Here is a 9282-nt window from a genome sequence, read left to right on the forward strand (position 1 = left end):
ACCCAGTCAATCAGGACACAGGAACAGCTTCCTGTCAGCACAGAGGAGGTAAATACATCAACATCACAATCCGTCACCACCATTTAGCTCCTGGCCAATCACCAAACAATGCAGAGAAGCTGCCAACTGACTTTGTGCAGCACAACGTGTGACACACATGGGAGGATGGAGGGTTGTAGAGTAGAATATATTGACCACAGCGGCCTGTTTGTGTCTACTGTAGCTGGAGGGGGGCCGCACACTCTGCAGAAATGGATCAAGCTATTAATGTCACGGCGCAGATGTATTGCAGCTATAAAAAGATGGATAAACGTTGTGGGGCCTCCCAGGAAAACATGAAGTTATAGAAGTTTTAGACTGGAGGTGAGTGTGTGTACAGAAGATTTGTCATTAACTGGGACACAGAATTAAATATTGTATATTTGCCACCACTTTGTACCCCAACAGCAATCTATAAAATGTCAGCAGATGTTTCTCTTTCAGCCTGAAATGCTTTATTTTTCGATATTTTGTTCATCATTCTGAGACCATCAACTCCCTCTTTTATGGGGACCTTTGCTATTATTGTTTTCAATATAACTACATTATCTACTGCTCCTGTTCTCCTTTTGCTATTATTACCAACACTACAGAAAATACAGAAAGAACATAATGCTGATGACATAAATCATCTATAATCCTGTGGAAAGTGAGACTAGTGATGACACTGATGATAAAAGAGGGCAAACTGTTGAAAAGAGGTCCTCCACTTCCCCCAACCCCTCCTCCTGCAATGATTTGGTTTCCTTTGCTGTAATAGTGCTCAATGAGGTGTGACTGTAGTGTATAGGGGGCCTAACTGTGAGCTATGATCCCCCTCCCCCCTGTCTGGAGCGAACAAGCTCTGTCCATCTGTACTCATCACGAGCAAAAGAGCTAGAACGAGACCACATCAGCACAACTGACAGAGACAATGAGACTTTATAACGCTAATAGGTCCACTGATGTCCTGTTCACAATGAAGTGCCGGGCCACACAGAACTGCTCTGTGGATCGAATACAAGCTGAAAGGAAAGTTCCAACCCAAATCCATCACACGCTGTCAACGGCAACAATGCAGCCTGCTTCTCTGGGTTCATTACAAGTAATGAAAGCTATAAACAGACAAATAAAGTGACAGTTCTGTGTGTGGCATCTCATTTTTGAAATGGTTAAAACAAGCAAGCAATTTTTCAGTAAATGGTAATGATCGGGCTGTGAGGTCTTTAACAAACCCTCAACATACATGGAAGGAATCCATCATGAAAGAAGCAGAAATATCGATCTATCCGTTTACACTGGCCTCAAGTGAATTGAAGGCACTGACTCACAAGATATAAGTATTGAGGAAGGAGCCTATGACCCGAACTGCTCCAGATCTCTCTTTAACAACTCTTCTTTCTTCCTATTTAAAACAATACCGCCAACTGCAAGTTCAGATGTGAAACTCAGAATGCCGATGTGCGGTATATCAGGAAATACATGTAGACAGTGACATCCTACGACTGTTAGTGTATTTACCACCTGATAAAAGTGCCTGACTTTGATTAAATATCAGGACTTTTTCCTTTTTAACTTCTAAAAACTAATTCATCATGCCAAAATGTTATCTGTCTGTCTGTCTGTCTGTCTGTCTGTCTGTCTGTCTGTCTGTCTGTCTGTCTGTCTGTCTGTCTGTCTGTCTATCTATCTATCTATCTATCTATCTATCTATCTATCTATCTATCTATCTATCTATCTATCTATCTATCTATCTATCTATCTATCTATCTATCTATCTATCTATCTATACAAAGAAGCAAACAAACAAACAAACAAACCATTCAATTTGTGCTTTAAATGGAGAAAGAAATAATTCATTGGTGAAGAAAAAATTATTGTCAGCTGCATGATTCTGTAACATGTGCAATGAAACTTGCATCATCCTGAACAGAGTTGCTCACAAACCTAAAAAAGTTCATTTATCTGGGGTTTAAAAGTTTTATTTTTTAATGCCTGTTTCAGTGTTTCAGGCAGCTGAAGCAAGAATACTTTTTCTTACAACAACACATTTCTGCAGGGAATCTATAAACTTTTTCTATATTCTGAGAGAAAATATTTTCAAATTTCAAAATAGTAAATAACAAATATTGCAACTATTGTTTGTCCATTTCCAGCCAAGTAAAGCTATAGTAATTAAAGTGGCTGTGAAGCAGTGCTGTCTAAGGACCAGTCACACAGTGTTGTCCTGGGTTGGCACAATAAAGATCAACCTCTGAATCTCTGTGTTAATTACCAGCTATTCTAAAGTAAACACACAATACAACAGTTAGCCAGTTTGCTGATTGGATATGTGATTTGCATATCATTTATAGACATTCAATGCTGTAATGAAGTTTGGGCCCATTTTTTTCCCATGGTATGAGGCACCTCATCCTCAATAAATGTATGAGGCTCAAAGGCTTTGCCCTGCAACAGTAAACCCATTTTCCTATTCTTTATTATTGCATTGGCCCTGAGGAAACACTCGATTATCTGTGTGAAGCTTCATTCTGTTGCCCAGGGCGAGGCTGACATTGAATATTTTCAAATAACAGCACGAAAAAATGGTGACAGAGGAAAAACAATTGCTCAAAATCAAGCTGTAATTGCAGTGTGCTTGAAAATGCCCCGCAGCAATTTACAGTCTGCCTTGTCTTCGAATTTGTTTTTCAAAAATAAAGCCCGGCTTTTGATTTCCATGATGTTTTTGTATGAAGCGGTCCGGCCTGTAAACGACGGCTTTCTGAGACCTGACAGTGGAAAGCATTAACCTACACATGTGCAGACATGCATGTGGCAGAGCTGTGCGAACCTCTCCCATGCCGGGTGGAGCCACCGCTCCAAGCCCACTTTTAGAAGAAAGACTGACAATATCACGACTGCCTTTGAACACGACACTGAGATATTATCACCTTTTATGTCGACATAGCAAACTTGTTAGCACCGAGTTGCTCATTTGTAAAAACCCGGCAGCTTTGTTGCAACACTATCATTCATTTGAAGTCGGGTTTGTAGCCACCTGATAAATGTCCAATGTTTACTCTCTGCATCTCCGTTATTGTCTTGACCAACTCCTGAGCAAAATATCAGACTCTTTAGCATCTACACGCTGGTCTGTAGCTTTGTCTAGTGTTTGGTGGGGTGCAGGTAAAGGACAGAGATGGGGTCAGGGAGATGGAGAGGGGTGATTGGCTCTGTCGGTGCCTCCTTAAAAACACCTTTAATTTAAATACATGTGACACTGTCATACTTTCTACAACATTTTAAGTCACGCTAGCGTGACGAATGTAAATTCAGTTAGGACTCCATTAGTGGGAATAATAATACTAACCTGGACTACTTTAATATGTTAGCTAGTTTGGTAAGAAGTGACCTGACTCCGTGAGTGTCCCAGACCACAAATAGACCCGTTATGAAACTGAAGATGATGTGAAACTGCGACTGTTTGCAACATGCCAGACACTAAAACAGGTTTTGGTTGCCTCCATGCCCTCCCACACTGACCAACAATGAGACTGTGTGAGGGAGGTGTTGCTGACTTATGAGCTTGTGTATAATGAAGCAACAATATGTATATGTAACAAATTTAGAAAAAAAAAAAAAAAAAGGACCCTTCAAAGACTGGAAGCTTCCCGAGCTAATTTCACATAGCTTCAGTCAAGTCCTGCCAGCATCTGAGAAAGACTTAACATGGCGGCCTTTATGTTTGGCATTTTATCTTTTTTTAAGCAAGCCAGATATTTCCAGTGGGATTTGTTAAATATTTTCTGAAGTTACTTTGTACACAGACCATGATGAAAACTGTTTTTTAATGCGTGGCTTATTAGAAACACAGCTTAACCACAATTTACACTTGATATACTTCAAGGACATCCTAATTTAATAAGAAATTACACATTTTAAAAGTTTAATCTTTGCGATATGAGTAAAGTTTGTCACTGGATAGTCCACAGTCTGAACAGAAAGCCTTCATTTGAAAAAACAAAACAAAAAAACAAGAGCAGGATAGTAACAGCATGAAAAGTGGAATAATTAGACTGTGTAATGACACAGTCAAGGTGAGCCCAGCTGACAAATCACTCGCTCATGTGAGTCACTTTCCTGCGGCCTGACATTTCTATGCTATATTCCTTTAAAATAAATGTGTTTGCAGTAATGAGTAAACATGCAGTCTAATCATGATTAAATGTTAATACGTGTCTAGAATAAGTCCATGTGTATATTAAACTGACAAATTAAAGTATATTTTTATAGCATTTTATCCATGTTAGCGCATTTAGTCATCATAAAGAACAGATGTAAGACAGCGTACATTCTGCAGACAACCTTTTTTTTTTTTTTTTTTTTTTTATCCCAGAATGACTTGCAGTGTCTATCTCACTGCACACAGACATGCACACACTTTTACACAGTTGTGCTACACCACCGAGGTTGCCCACCTCCCTGGCTGCCTAATGGGCCATAGGCTCTAATCTGGATGGCCACGGTGCTCAGGAGAATGAGCAGAGCAAATAGAGAGAGCAGCTCATCAGCCCAGAGAGCCGGTGTGTCGGTAACCCCAGCTGTTAAAGAGACATCCGCCCATCGTTCAGAGATGAGGGAAAGAAAACGGAATGATTTCACAGGCCGCGGTAATTTCCAGGGACTGATGGCAGCTCATCATAAACTTGTTTTTTCAACCATCATAATGCCCCTTCAGAAGAGGACCATGGAGGCTTTACCTCTCCATTCTGTCTCCTGGCTTTATCTACTGATATTAGATTTTTTTTACTATGGTTTATTTTCCACTTACTATACTATTTCTGAAGAGTAAACATAACGTATGTGCATCTAAAAAAGAAACCTGGTCATAAATACATCAGTGGTAGGCACTTTCACTTTATTATGTAAAACATGAGGACACATAATGTGCTCCTCTCCTCTCTAGACTTGGAATAAAAGAGATGGAACAACGAAAAAAAAAAAAAACTTGAGTACACCACTACACGCTGCATAATTGCATAATCTCCCATAAGTCCTGCAAATTTTCTTTCATGAAATGAGTTTTGAAAGGTGTCTGGGAACAAATCCATCTCTGTTCTCCTGTGTTTCTGAATCTGCTGCTCTCTAGACAAGTTTGAGTATAATTTGCTCACTCAGCAAAGTGTCAACAGCAAGCCACTTGTCCAATAGTGAATGCTTATTAGCCAACAAAACTCTGTATTGTTCTCAACTGGTCGTATTGACAGTACAAATACACGATGAATTCCAAATGGAAACAACAGTGTTGATGATAATCATGAACGCAAAAACATTATTACACGTATCACCCTCCGCACTTTTTGTAGGATGAGTGTTTCTATTACTCTCCAGACAGGTTTCATAATTACAGTCAGCAGTCATGCAAGGTGGCATTCAGTGACTGGCCTGAGCCTGCGTGAAACCCCCTCGCCACCCCCATCCCCACCCCATCCTCAACCACCAAAACTTCAATTAGTAATTGACAAACGGATGAATTAATGGTGTATAAAATGACCCATCAATCATAGGAGCCAAGCGGGGTGAAGGTGCACCACTCTGTCCAACACGCCTTTTAAGGAGTCAGGTTCTTATGACCTCGGTGTAGCCGAGTATAGCTGTGGCTGCCCTTATTTTACTTGATGTATATGTAAAAAAAGAACAATTTAAAGGTAAAAATGAGAAATCTGTCCACTGTTATACAATTGAATTAGTACTACGAATATTTGCTACGATGCGCTTGGTACAAGATACTGATCCTCCATATTGCCCCTCATATCATCAGAGTAAGGACCGATAACTCATTTAAAATCCATGTACAAAGTAAGAAGAACAAATCTGAGGTGAAAATTAACAAGGTGTCAATTTTCTCTTTTGCACTGATTTGAAACTGACAAATTGATCAGAAGTTTATCTACAAGTTGTAGCTACCTCTAAACTGATCATCTTTTCCTCGAGACGTGCCAGCAAAAGGAAAAATCTAAAAATATTTGTCAGCCACTTATGAATGATGAATGATGAAAATTCCTACCTGTTATGGAGCTGCTGATTAATTATTGTTGAATCTAGTATGGGTTTCCAGTGAGTGTGGGTGTAAAGAATAGATGTTTTGGAGGAAAGTTTCTCCCTCTCCTGCCAATACAACACAGTCTACAACCTAGACTCTCCTGCTATAAAGCACTCACTTCCCATGTGGCGGTTTAGGCATATAACCCCCACAGATAACATGGTTGGAGTTAAAAGTATGAATAATCAGTTTAAATTAAATAAAAAGAAAGAAAGAAAGCTTGGTGGACTATTTTATAAGAGATCTTACAATCTCCTGTTATGTAGAAATTAAACATCAGACATGGTTTAATTCTTTGGGAGAAATAAACAGCAGTTTGTCTGTGCTGCTCTGCAGTTAAAGACACAGAGGTGATCAATCATAACTTTTTCTTTACGTGCAAAATGACCTGAACACAGGGACACTATCAAAATCTCCACATCAGCACTGTTACACAGTGATTTGATGGATTCTGGGAGAATTTATTTTCTCTTTACAATGGCTGTCCATCTCCCTGCCTTCTTTTTTTTTTTTTTGCAAAAGTCCAATAACCTGAGGGATTAGAGGGACCCATCCAACTCAATTAATCAATGATGTGAGCGAGATAAACAATGACAAGGCAGAAATCTGCAGTCAGTCATGGACAGGTGCAAGCTTGTGTGAGTGTGTGTGGTTGAGCATCTTCCAAATACCTGTTCCAATATGCATGTGTATGTGTGAGGGAAGTCAAAGGGCTCACTAGTCAATTAATAATGCTGCTGTGCTGCTGCCTGCTCCTGCTTCCAGCACTGGACAGCACAAACCAGAACAATATAGTTTTACACTGTAAGCACAATGGGATAATAATAACAAGATCATTTGTAAAGTGAAATGAAAATAGTAAAAAGAAAATACTGCAAACAGGTATTGGCGGGAAGGAACTGGACCTTGTATTTATTAAAAATACTTTTCTAACTTGTTTGAACATTATTAACAGGAAGGAGTTTTCTTCCAGCATAAGGGAGCATCAAAATGATGTATGTTATTTGAACCGCCGTCTCATGTATCATGCATGAGGAAAAACAAAGTACTTGTAAGTAACTTCACTCAGCTCATTATCAGACCACATAACGTCTTTTAAGCCACTTACTTCTCACCAGGGGACCACAAATTGCAACGAGTGACAGAAAATGTGAATGACCTTTGAGTCTGGAGTGATTTTGATGAGAGGATATTACTCCCGATCTCAACAAGTCTTTAGGAAATTTTGTCCTCAAAAGGAAAATATGTAAAGCTGGTATAATATTCATCATTAAACAAATTTATGCAGCTGTGAGAGGACTCACCTTTTGATGAGCAGGAATATAAACAAAGGTAACATCCACAAAACGAATGGAAAAAAAAAACAAAACAAATGAAAGCCCACACTGCAAAAGCTTTTTTTTTTTTTTTAAATTAAAAATAAAATATTTACACTTCAAACACTTTGAGTGAGACATTTAAAAAAAACAAAAAAACATTTCCCTCAAGGGATCATAGGAAAGACAGCTCTTGTTTAAATGTAAGCTGCAAAGAGGCAAACATGAAACCTCTTTTATCATTCTGTACATTTGCATCAGATAATATCGACCAGTTGGAGATGGCTGCATTGCTTACATTACATTACATTACTTACATTACATTACATTTCATTTAGCTGATGCTTTTATCCAAAGCAACTTACTATAAGTACATTTCAACCATGAGGGTACAAAAGCCAGAACAACAGGAATCAAGAAAGTAACATTTTCTTCAAGAAAGCCAAACTTCAAAGTGCTGTAAGTAAGTGCCATTTTAAGTGCTACTGTTCAAGGTAAAGTCGGAAGAGGTGCGTTTTTTATTTGCGGTGGAAGATGTACAGACTTTCTGCTGTCCTGATTTCGTTGGGGAGCTCATTCCACCATTTAGGAGCCAGGACAGCAAATAGCCGTGATTTTGTTGAGTGTTTGGCTCGCAGTGAGGGAGCAACAAGCCGACTGGTAGATGCAGAGCGAAGTGAACGGGCTGGGGTGTAAGGTTGGACCATGTCCTGGATGTAGACTGGACCCGATCTGTTCGCAGCACGGTACGCAAGTACCAATGTTTTGAAACGGATGCGAGCAGCTACTGGTAACCAGTGAAGGGAGCGGAGGAGCGGAGTAGAGGGAGTGAATTTAGGAGGTTAAAGACAAGTCGAGCTGCGGCATTCTGGATGAGCTGCAGAGGTCGGATGGCACTAACAGGGAGACCTGCCAGGAGGGAGTTACAGTAGTCCAGACGTGAGATGACCAGAGCCTGGACCAGAGCCTGGACCAGAACCTGGACCAGAACCTGCATCGCCTTCTGAATGAGAAGGGGACGTATTCTCCTGATGTAACATGATGACATTACATTAACAACTGTGCAAGTTCCACAGACATTATATAGATCCAGATTTTAAAGTCCAGTACTGCATCCAGTCAATATTAATTGATGTTAATGTCGATATGAAATGTCCTAATACACAAAGAGAAGAATAATTAGTGGTAGATTCAAAGATGTCAGGGCCATTTTTGCCCAGTTTAAGTAATAACTGGATTTTTCCATCGTGTGAACATGCTAACACTGGGGAAACATCCTGTACCGGTAACATCAGATTAGAAGTACTAACGCACGACATGAACCGGAATTTTGTTTATCCACACTCTAAAAAAGTAAAGTAACACTTTGCCTTGTACTGAAAATATGTCCTGAAAATATGTCCTGAAAATATGTACTGAAAATATGTACTGAAAATATGTACCGCAAATTCTGAAAATATTTTAAGACTTTTGATGAGTATCTGTATTTGGCTTTCTTGTCCTGATGTTATGTAAGGTTTTGTTGGGGTTGTTTTAACATCATATTACTCTGCCTGCTTCATGTATAGGGGTGACTGCTAATTGGTCAATACTGATCATGTGACTACTGACCAACAGATATATGGAACAGTCCAAAGGCAACTATATTGTACTTGTGTAGAAATGCGTAGGCATGTGTTTTTGTTGTTGTTGTTGTTGTTTTTACTGTGATTGAATAGCCATGAGTTATTAAAGACTTTTGATCACCTTCTTGAGTGCCTCAGATTTCTTAAACAGCTTGATCCCGAAACTGAAGAGCACCAGAGGGACACCATTTGCACACCCGAGCATCACCCCACACAGACAGCTTTTGACAACATGTTT

Source organism: Brachyistius frenatus, unplaced genomic scaffold (assembly GCF_029030835.1).
Source record: "Brachyistius frenatus isolate BFR_SWC_R1_liver_20210118 unplaced genomic scaffold, ASM2903083v1 Contig_27, whole genome shotgun sequence".
NCBI classification, from domain to species: Eukaryota; Metazoa; Chordata; class Actinopteri; family Embiotocidae; genus Brachyistius; species Brachyistius frenatus.